The sequence below is a fragment of the Neovison vison genome, chromosome 9 (assembly GCF_020171115.1).
Source record: "Neovison vison isolate M4711 chromosome 9, ASM_NN_V1, whole genome shotgun sequence".
Taxonomy (NCBI): Eukaryota; Metazoa; Chordata; class Mammalia; order Carnivora; family Mustelidae; genus Neogale; species Neogale vison.
In genome coordinates, this window is record NC_058099.1 from 82,766,354 (window position 1) to 82,778,877 (window position 12,524).

Consider the following 12,524-nt stretch of genomic DNA (forward strand, 5'->3'; position numbering starts at 1 on the left):
TACCACAAAGTCATCTACAGATTCAAGGCAATCTCCATCAAAATGTCAAAGACTGTCTTCACAGACGAAGAAACAATCATAAAATCTGTGTGGAACCACAAAAGACTTCAAATAGCCAAAGCATTCCAAGAAAAAAGAATGAATTCAGAGTTATCACACTGGTTTTAAACTAATACTCAGCAAAGGAGCCAAGAATACCCAATGGGAAAAAATAGTCTCTTCAACAAATGGTGTGGGGAAAATGGAGAAACACATGCAGAACCTCACAATGAAACTGAACCTCTGTCTCACCTCACTTACAAGAATTAAACGTGAAATGGATCGAAGTCTTAAACATAAGACCTGATATCAAAAACTGCATAAAAAACAGGGAAGAAGCTCATTGATACTGATTCTGGCAGTGATTCTTTGGACATGAGGTCAAAGGCACAAACAACAAAAGTAAAAATCAACAAATAGGAATATGTTCAACTCAAAACCTCCTTTCCACACAGCAGAAGAAACAACTAACAAAATGAAACAGCCTACAGAATAGGAGAAAATTTTTGCAACTATATCATATTAGATAAGGTGTTAATATTAGATAAGGGGTTAATACCCAAAATATGTAAAGAACTAACACAACTTAATAATAAAAAAACAAATAATCCAATTTAAAAATGTGCAGAAGAACTAAACAGACATTTTTTCAAAGAGGACATCAAAATGTCCTACCATGAAAAGATGCTCAACATCACAAGTCATCAGGAATATGAAAATAAAAACCAGTTACCCCTGTAAGAATGAGTATAGTCAAGAAGACAGGAAACAAGTGCTGGCAAGGATGTGGTAAAAAGGGAACACTTATATAGTGTTGGTAACAATGTAAACTAATCCATCCATTATGGAAAACAATATGGAGGTGCCTCAAAAATTAAAAACAGATCTGCAATTCTACTTCTTTGCATATACCCAAAGGAATTAAAACCAGGATTTTAAAGAGATATATGCACACCCATGTTTATTGTGGCATTATTCACAATAGCCAAGATATGGAAACAACCAAAAGGCCAATTAACAGATGAATGGATAAAAAGATATGATATATATACATGATGAAATATTATTCAGCCATAAAAAAGGAGGCTATTCTGCTCTTTGTGACAACATGGATGGACCTTGAGCACATTATGCTAAGTGAGGTAAGTCATGATATTATTTACATGTGGAATCTTAAAAAATCAAACTTCTGAAAAAACAGAATACAGTGGTAATCAGGAGATGATGAGTCAGGGTGGGGGGGGTAAGACTGATAGTGTTTAAGGGTATGAACTTGTAATGAGTGGAAAATAAGCCACAGAGGTCTAATGCACAGTTTAATGAATATTGTAAAATAATACTGTACTATAATGATATAGTGGGAAAATATTGCTTCACTGGCAATATTATTACAATATACAAATGTATCAAAGTACCACACTGAACACTTCAAATTTATAAAAGGTAACTTCAAATTTATGAAATAAAATAGTTTTCCTTGACAATATCATTAAATAGTCCCTCTCTGCTATTACCTAAACTAAGTAGGTTTCTAGACTCATACCAATAAAGTTAATTTTAACGTGCTTATTGGATTCTTGAAATAGCCCATGCAGGATCCTTGAGAATAAGGATATGGCTTACTTATTATTGTATGTTCAGTGTTTTATGTGGTATTTAATGCATAAATGTTCACTGAACAAATCACTTTTGGAAGACAAGCAACAGGAGTGCTTTCTGGTAGCAACCACTGGCATTTTTACCTTAGTTCATGAGAAGAACTATCTGCTGATCCTAATGTAACGAAATGTTACATAGAACTCTTACATTGTCTTATAACTTAAAGCAAAATCTCTGGATAGCAAGAGAGAGAGAAAAAAGTAGAGACTAGAAGACAGACTTCAGGGTGATGAGAGAGAAAGTGTAAGTAAGGAGTAGATTCTATTTTTGTTTCCGACAAGTCGAGACATGGGATTTTCCCATGAGCCAATGGGGCCCCTAGAAAGTGGACCATTTGGAGCCATCTTGCTGATGCCCCACTCAGGAGGGCCCCAGCAGTAAAAACTGAGTTGTGGGGGGTTTCTTGGTGACCTAGAACCGAAGAGAGTAACTGAGGAGGTCAGTTGGAGAGCATATTCATAACAAGGACCTGTGAAAGGAGCATTTGTCTTAAAGAACCTATACAGCTGCCCCAGGAAAGCAGCATTGGGATGTTGCCCTCCCAATGGCGGGTAAGATGGCGGAAGACTCTCTGCTTAAATTCTCTTATCTAATGCCTAATTCAGAGGGATGGGAAGAGAGGGAGGAAGGGAAGAAGGGGGAGGGGAGTAAAGGAAGGATGAAAGGAAGAAAAGGGGAGAAGGAAGGAAGGAAGGAAGAATGGAAGAGGTAGAACATCCAAAGGGCATGGAAGAGAAAAGCTTTACACTGGATGTAAGATGGACATTTAAAGACTGGGCTGGATGTTCTTCATATTTCAATATTAATAATATCAAGATAAGACTGTTCTAATACCAAGGGTAGCTTATGGCACAGGCTCCAGATATAATCAAGCCATATAAAGAGAAAGTTCAAAAGAGCAAGCATGAAAGCAACGATGGAAAGAAACCCAACTCTTTCCCGGGTACCCCTATGCAGCCAAGGCTGTGCATTGCATCAATTACACTCACAACCTGTGAAGGAAGGAAGGAGAGGAGGAGGTGTGAAGTAAGTAGGTAAGTAGGCGGGTCCCTCATGCTTAGCTGCTAAGTGCACCCCCTGATGTTACAAAGTGAGTTAGCAAAAGTGAGGATCCTGAAGAGCTTCTGACTGTGCCAAGTTCTCTTTCCACTGCTCTGCCCTACCTCCTACCTCCTGTAATAAGGGCTTCTGCCTCTACTGCACTTTCAAATTAACAAAGCACTTGGATGAACCACTGCCTAGCCAAGACTGTTTAGTCAGAACAAAATTCTGTTTAACAAGGTGTCAAAACAACCATTAAAGATGTTTCTAAGAGCATTATCTTAGCACGGCAGGGAGTCTGCAAGACATAGAGAAAATGCAGGCTTGGCATTCGGAGGGAGGTTTGCATTCTGGTCATAGCTCAATGAGGAGCCTTGCAAAAGTCAGACTGAGATCCCAACTCTGCATTTGGAGTCAGACTGAGATCCCAACTCTGGCTCTGCTATTTAGCAGCTGTGTGACCTAAGGCACAATTCTTAACCTCTTTAATCCTCAGTTTCTTCATGCATAAAATGGGAAACCGGCACCTACTTTATAGGATTGCTGAGAGAAATAATGAGATCATATAAAGGCCTAGGAAAGTGACTGTAACCGAACCCAATAAACATCCAATAAGGCGTGAGTTTTATCAAATCTTCATCAGTACATTTTCTGCTCTGCTGAGCCAAGAGAACCCACGTGACGATGAAGTACAACAATATATGTGAGAAAACTTTTTAAAGCACAAGTTGTTTAAAAATATTTATTTTTCTTCCTCAGAGAGCGCTTTTTCTGAGCTGGAGGTATCTCTGAACAGAAGCACAGGGTAAAGGTAAGATGGGGAAATTCCTTTTCCTTAGAAAACAAAGTCTAATCTCTAAGAACCAATTTGTTCTATATTTCTTAGGTGACAGTTATTTTTATTTGTATATATATAATTTCCTTTCAGTTACAGAGACATAGATTCATTGTAGAGAAGCGGTAAATATTATAAAGTATTTTGGTGTTTTTTTAGAGAAGAATATTTTTAAGAATTAGGCTTTTATGTACATATCGTTTTGCATTTTGCTTTTTAAAGTCAACACTATGTAACAGGATATTTGACTTAGGATCATTTGAAACTTAGTTGAAATATCTGAATCACTAAATAATAAAAAGAGAAACTGTAATTCATCAGCAAGCAATAGAGAATGCAAAGTTAGTTCCTTAAAGATGTTAATTACTGTGAATTACATATACTGAAAGCAGAAAATGCAAAACACAGGTGTATAATGCATAGAAATATAAGAAATGCAACACCAGTGCAATGATCCTTGGAATAAAAGATCTCTAGCTCTACAGAAACATGAGTGGGCATTTTCTCCACACTGCATCCTTTCTCCTTACATCCCCCCAGAAGAAACCTATATCCTCAAGAGTGAGACTCAGAATGGTTAACAACTCTTGAGACCCATCATTTATCACTGCCAAGGAGAGTCCTACCTTACTCAAGGTCCTACAGGCCAAGGACACCAACATGTAAAAGCCATCTACCTGCCACTTGTCCTGTATTTTGATTTTGCTTATACTATTCTTTGCATGTCAATTAAACCTTACATTTAATTTAACTTAATTTAATTTTTTCTCTTACTGCCTCTGGTTTTTTTTTTTGTTGTTGTTTTGTTTTTTTTTTAGGGATAGCTAGACATGGTTTCTCTACAACTAGGTTATATGGGAGTTCACTGATGTTTTCTTGTAGTACTCACATGATTTCATTCCATACATTTAGCTCTCTGATGATTAGCAGTGCATTTTGGTAAACATTTCTGAGGTTCGAGTCTATTTTTCTCTTTCTTAGTAATTTCAGATGCTGTTTTCATTATGAATTAAATAGATTGGGCCCATTTCTAGATCTTTGTTTATGTTCATTATTGTGTTTGTCTATTTGTGAGCCAATCCCATACTGTTACAGGAACTTTATACTACATTGCAATATCTGGTAAACCTCATTTCTCATTGTTGTTCTTTCTGAGGGCTTTTTCAAGTGATTTTTCAAAATTTCCTTTCCATGTGAACTTCATGACCAGGTTGTCTAAGTCTAACATCAAACCAAACCAAACCAAGCAATACTTTTGTTTTACTGAGACTATATTAAATTTATGTATCAACTTGAGGAGAAATACCATTTTTAATGGTGAGATGCTCACCAAGAACAAGATATGCCTTTCTATTTATTCAAGGCCAGTTTTGTGTCTTTCCAGAATATTTTGAAGTTTACACCTTATAGATTTTGCCTATTTCATGCTAACCTCATTCCTAAGAATTTTGTCACTATTATGCAATAGGGGTTTTCTTCTCTTATATCTTCCAAATGATTATAGTTTATACAGAGCAATGGTACTTTCTGTTAATTTTATGGTATACTACCTAATGACTTGATGATTGTGTTAATTTCGTCATTAATTCTCATGAATTCTCCAGGTCAACTGTCATCTCATGTGCAAAGAGAGATAACGTTCCTTCTTTTCCAATTCTCACACCTCTAATTCTTTTTTTACACAGTAGTAAAGATAGTATCATTGCCTTTTTCTTGACTGGAGGAAAATATTTTTAGTGTTTCCCCATTAAATTAGATGCTGGGTTTAGAACTGATAAAGTTAGCTCACACACACAAGCACACACAAATCTGTAGATGAATATATAGCCAAATATGTATACAAAACCTTTTAAATAAAATATTAAATAAAAACAAACAACACATTAAATATATGTATTCTTCTAGAAATTCAGGGATGGTTCAAATACTGAAAATCCTGTGATATATTTACCATATTTAGAGCTCAAAGGAAAAAAAACTCACATGATTAGCTCTCTAGATGCTGATAAACAGGTGAACAAAATTCAACCATAATTCCTATTTAAAAACTCAATAAAAATAGAAATTTATGAATGCTATCATAACATGATTATCTATAAAGTATATCCATACAGAGATAGAGAGGGAAATGAAGAAATATACTTCAGTTCTAAATGGAGAAATACAGTTCTCAATGAGGAAATATCATGGACATTTCCTTGAACTCAAGAATTATTGTTTAACATTATTAGAAGTATAGCCAATGCAATCAGATGAGAGTTATGATGCTATTTAAGCCCAAACAACTTGAATTTATAGAAATATGCACAATTGTCAATGTTTCACCTGCAAGTTAGTTACAGGCTAGATGGTACACATGTTGAATCCTAGTAGAAAGGGGATGGATTTACTGTGAAGTAAAGGGATGTTTCTACCATCCACAGATTTGAGGAATGATTCATCCTAGAATCTGAATCACTCAGGCAGCCTATACAAGCTGGCTACAGAGTGAATGTTTGCATCCTCCAGAATTCACATGTCAAAACCTAACTTCTAACGTAATGGTGTTAGAAGGTGCAGCCTTTGGAAAGTGATTAGGTCATAAGGACAGAGCCTTGTGAAGGGGACTAGTGTCCTTATAAAAGGAATCCTAGAGAACTCCTTTACCATTTCTGCCATGTGAGGACACAGAGAGAAGATAGCTATGAACCAGGGCCCTCACCAGACACCAAATCTCTCAGCACTTTGATCTTGAACTGTCAGTCTCTACAACTGTGAGAAATACATTTCTGTTCTTGTAAGCCACCCAGTCTATGGTGTTTTGTTGTAGCAACCTGAATGGATTAAGAAATTGGTACCAACAAGTGGGGTGTTGCTATAACAAATACCTAAAAATATATGGAAGTGGTTCTGGAACTGGGTAATGGGTGGAGACTGGAAGAGTTCTGAGGTGAATGCTAGAAAATCCCACATTGTTATGAACAGATTTTTGAAGGTAACAAGCTTCAGAGAAAGCTTTAAATGTCTTATAGAAAAGTCATCCTGGAAAGAATATCAGTAGAAATATAAATGGTAAGGTTATTTTGATGAGGCTTGAGATGGAAATGAGGAACACATTAATAGAAAATGAGGTGATCCTGGTTATAAATTGGTAAACAATTTGGCTGAATTGTGCTCATATTCTTGCATTTTACCAAAGGTAGAATTTGTGCATAATGAAATTGGATATTTAGCTGAAGCTATTTCTTCACAAAAGGTTGAAGGTATGGCTTGGCTTCTCCTGACTATTTACTATAAAAATACAAGAGAGAAATGGTGAAAAACAGAATCAGACCTATAAATACAGAGAACAAATTGATGGTGGCCAGAAAGGAAAGGGGTAAGGAAGGTGGGCAAAATGGGTGAACAGGAGTGGGAGATAATAGGCTTCCGGTGATGGAATGAGTAAGTTATGGAAATAAAAGTTACAGCAAAGTGAATATGGTCATTGGTATTGTAACACGGTTGCGTGTTTAAAGATGGTAGCTATACATGTGGTGAGCATATGACTGTACAGAGTTAATGAATCATTACTTAGTGTACTTGAAACTAACACTGTGTGTCATTTGTACCTGAATTTAAAAAAAAAAAATGGAAGAGAGAAATGACTTAAGGATGGAATTATGGAATTGTTAGGCAAAAAGGAAGCAGAACTTAAAGATCTGGGAAGTTCTCAGCCTATCCATACTGCAAGAAAAATGAAAAAGCATAGTGGGATGAAAACACTAAGGGTGTGGCCGAATGATCATCTATCTGATAAAGAGAGGAGTATGAATCAGCCATTTCAATGCAAGCCAAGAGCTCTTCTCCTACATAATGGAAGAAAGACTCCAAGGCAAATCAGGAATCATCAGGGCTGTCTCCTTGGTTTCAAAGTGGGGAACCATGGTCATTTTTTTTAAGAGACTAGATGCCCCCATCCAAAGGTGTTGGGGCATGGCCATGTGGAGCCTTGGGGCCCAACCCCTGCCCAGAAAATCTGTGGAGGCAGATCTATTACCCCAGTGGGTCCAAAAGGTAGGACCTTTACTCTAAGACCTGTAGGATAGACCACTGAAACAAAGAGAATTATTCTTGAGCTTTAAGATCTCATAGAGTTTGCTTTACAAGTGTGGGCTTACTGGGGATCAATTATTCCTTATTTCCTATTTCTCCCTTTTGAAATGAAACATCTATCCTATGCCTGTCCCACCACTGCATTTTGGAAGTGCGTGACTTATATGGTTTCATAGGTTCACAGCTGGATAACAATTTGCCTCAGGATGAATCATACCTTGAATCCCATCCATATCTGATTTAGATGATATTTAGACGAGACTATAGATTTTAAACTTTAGAGTTCATACTGGAATAAGTTAAGACTTTGGTGCTGTTAGGATGTACTGGATATATTTTGCATGTGAGAAACACAGGAATTTGAAGGACAAGAGGTAGAATGCTACATACCCAAAGTTTGTGTTTCCCTAAAATTCCTAATTGAATTTTGGAAACTAACCCTTGAAATTGAAATTGAATTTGAAATTGAAAACTAATCCTTAATGTGTTGGTATGAGAAGGGGGAGCCTTGTAAAATGAGTAGTTCATGAGTGCAGAGCCCTCATGAATGGGATTAGTATCCTTATAAAAGAGATTTTAGAGAGCTCCTTCATTCCCTCTACTATGTGAGGACACCGAGAGAAGACAGCTATGAACCAGGAAGTGGACCCTCACCAGACACCAAACCTGCCAGATTTTCAAGATCAGGAGGCAGGATGCGAAAGTCTGACCTTGAAACTTTCAGCCTCCAGAACTGTGAGAAATAAATTTCTGTTTTTACAAGCCACCCAGTCTATGTTATTGTTATAGCAGCCCAGACAAAGATAAAGTCTATATATCAGATAGCTCTCAAACCTGGAAATACAGGTTTTCAGAACTGATCACTGAATAAGTAGGTCTAGGATGCTATCTTGGAAGCTCTATTCTTACTTTGTATTTCAAAGGGCAGACATGGTTTCAGATACCATTATTTTACAAGGCTTTATTATTTGATTGGTTGTTTATTTTCCACCTTGTTTCAGAAAGGATTTAAGGCACCTTACCGGAACACATAAAACACAGCTAGACCAATTTAGAGTAAATTTAAAAAAAGAGAAAATTAAAACTGAGAATGTGAAATATTGGCACAGGGGAAACTAATACAAAAAAGCCCATACCTGTAGACGAGAAGTACTGAGGCTCTTTGCAGAGGCTGGGACACAAAGCCAATCCTGGGATACTGTGTGGAATAAATTACTTTACCCTTTCCCTCTCTCTCCAACTTGCACTATTTGCATGTGCACAAAGTGGTTTAAAATAAACAAGCAGAGGGGGGCACCTGGGTAGCTCAGTGGGTTAAAGCCTCTGCCTTCGGCTCAGGTCATGATCCCGGGGTCCTGGGATTGAGCCCCACGTTGGGCTCTCTGCTCAGTGGGGAGCCTGCTTCCCCCCCCCACCCCCTCTCTGCCTGCCTCTCTGCCTACTTGTGATCTCTGTCTGTCAAATAAATAAATTTTAAAAATAAATAAATAAATAAATAAACAACAAGGGGGACGCCTGGGTGGTTCAGTGGATTAAGCCTCTGCCTTCAGCTCAGGTCATGATCTCAGGGTCCTGGGATCGAGTCCCGTATCAGGCTCTCTGCTTGGCAGGGAGCCTACTTCTTTCTCTCTGTCTTTCTGCCTGTCTCTCTGTCTGCTTGTGATCTCTGTCAAATAAATAGATAAAATCTTAAAAAACAACAACAGGAGCTACTATAGGAAAAGAGGTGACATAAAGGTTTATCATAGCCTAAAAATGTATGTGCAAATAATTGGAGTAAATCCCCGAACTTTGATTGTGACACAAAGGTCTGGAGCCTAGATATGGGCATAGCACCTTAGATTTTCATGGGTTTAATATTTTAGCATGGGCCAGCAGGATCAAACATTTCATCTCCAGCATCTGTATTGACAAAGCTTTATTATCTACGCCCTGTGGCTACCACAGAGAATTTACAAACTATTAAATGGCAGCAAATGCAAAAACGTGTGTGTGTGTATGTGTGTGTGTACTTACAACAATTAACATGCAGATAGGAAAAGCAATTCAAAAATCATATAAAGTAGGGTATCTGAAACCAGGTCTACTGGATACTCATTATACAGTTCTGACTGCAATTGATTATTACACTTAGATTTTAATTGATTAGTCACTAAAGCAAAGAGGGAAACATGCCAGAGATTGTTCTCTGATTTAAAAAAAAAAATCTCGACTCTCTTTAGGAAAGAGAATTTTTCCCTGCTATTAAATTCTAAGAGGAATTTACCAAATGGAGCTATCCAGGAACAGCACTGAGTCATAATTCTACAGCCTTTACCACCCTCCAACATATCAGGAGATTGGCTTTTATCTCCCTGGTTTATAGTTAGGTCTTTAGTTAGCTCCTTACACGTGTTTTTCCTTATTTAGATTATGAGCTCTGTGAGAATTAGATTATGTCTGTTCAGCTTCCTAGTGTTGCACTTTCCTTGATATAGTAGGCACTAATAAATGTTTATCAAATGAGTGATGAATAATGAATGAACAAATGAACAAACAATACTTCCAGTGTCTAAACAATTATATCTCTCAGCTGTTACCCAAAGAACTGGGCTGGGGGTAGCTATTTAACAGTCCATTTATTTAACAAGTACTTAGTGAGCACCTACTATATGCCAGCCAGTGTTTTTAATCCTGGGATATGGACAGGAAAGAAAATCCCCTCATTTATAGTGCTTATAGTCCAAGGCGGGTTGGAGAATAAATAAATGGCTAACATATAAAATATGTTAGATGACAAGAAATGCTTTGGGGGAAAAGAACCGACAGTGCAGAAATGAGAAATAGGTTCTGTGCTCTGTAAGGGTGTGTGCGTGTGCGCGTGTGTGTGTGTGTGCATGCGTGTTTCAGAGAGAGAGAAAAACAGAGATGGAAAAGAATATAGAATAATCCAGGAGAAAAGACAGGACTTTTGCTTCCTGCCTCCTTATGGAGACTGATCTAAATAAGAACAAAAAACATACTGAGCTATCTTTAATGGTTGTAAGGCAGGTAATAGTGTTGACGGAAAGAGGATTAACTTATACCCAGAAACACACAAAATCATAGGTAATTGCCCCACTTTGCTGCACAGATTGATTTCCGGGTACATCCAAATCATACCACGCTGGCTAGGTGCACACATGGTGGGGAGTGGGGCTGGGGAAGGTAGTAGAGGACAGAGCTGGAGGACGGGGAAATTCTTGAGCACGCTGGGACTCCTTGCAGAGCTGCAACAGTAATGTTTTTGAGAAAAGAACTTGAGAATTAATTTCCAACTGAAAGTCTAAATGTAATTTAGGTAGGCAAAAAGTAATTTCCTGGGTTGGATTTGGGCCAGGGCATTGGAATTAACACCTCATTTCTTCAAAAAATTGCCAGGGGATCGCTAATAATCACAAGCAAGGTGGCCTCAGATTTACAGCCCGGGTGGAGGCTGGTATCTTCAGAGGGCAGCTCTGATCAGCACTCTGAACAAATTCCAGGTGACGGATGACAACTAAAAGCCACTTACTGATTTACAAGCACTTCGAGCTTCCAACAGCCCCTGTGCACTTCCTAGAGAGCTCCCATGCAGAGGGACCTCCAAGACTTTTCTCTCTCAGCTACCAAAGGACCTCTACAGTCGAGAAAACTAAAAATGAAAATAAATAAATAAATAAATGTATGTTACATCGGTCAAGAGATTCTTGTTATGGTGATTGTTATTTTCAAGCAGGTAAATACATCGAGATCAGTATTTCAGCTATAATACAGGTGGCAAACACTGAATTAAGAATCCCAGGCCAAGTTTTCATCTCTCTGACTATGAAACCATGTCAAATCCAGTTAAGTCACTTCATGTCTTGGAGTCTCAGCTTCCCTGTCCCTATGCACCTACAACACAATCCAGACAACTTACCTGTCCTAAAAATCACCACCTGATTTATCACCTGATGGTCCCTCCAACTTTAACAGCTATTCCTATGCCTCTCTACCTGTGATTCCAGCCATGCTGGCCTTCCTGTCCTGCGAATCTGCTGCCCTTGTCTGGATTCAGGGACTTTGAACTTGCTTTTCTTGCCATGTGGCACTGTTCTGCCCTAGAGCTTTGCATGGCTGTTTCTTCCTGTCATTCAAACATGATCTTCTCAGAGGCTCTACCTTATCACACAATCCAGTGTTGCTCCTTGCTCCATTAATTTTGTTTCTCATGGCAACCCATTTTTATTAACTGCACTTCCCAAAATGATCTTTTTAGGGTGCCTGGGCAGCTCAGTTGGTTAGGCGACTGCCCTCGGCTCAGGTCATAACCCTGGAGTCCTGGGATCGAGTCCCACATCAGGCTCCTTGCTCAGAGGGGAGCCTGCTTCTCCCTCTGACCACCCACCGCTCATGCGCTCTTTCTCTTTCTCTTTCTCTTTCTCAAATAAATAAATAAAATCTTTTTTTAAAAAAGATCTTTTTAATTCAATGGTGTACTTGTTCAATGTCCTCTTCCCCCACAGAATCAGTTCCCATAAGGAAAACAGTCTGTATGCCTTTCTCACCAGTTTATTCCCAACATTTAGGAGAGCAACTAGTAGAGAGCATCCTTAACAAATATGGATGAATAATGGATACTGGGCTCAAGGATGGTTTTGGGCCATCCCAGTCCCAGCAGCAGTCTGGGAGCCCATGCCTCCCTAACTAGGATGTTTCTCTGCTCCATGCAATGCCATGAGCTAGACAAGTTGTTTGTAGTGTCTTTCTCTATCTGCCCTACCCCCTGCCTATTCTAGATATAACCTCATGCTCCCAGAGGCACTGTTCTCAGTTACAATCACACAGAGAGGAAGATTTGGGGGTAAGGGTAACATGAGATGGAATGAATTAAGAT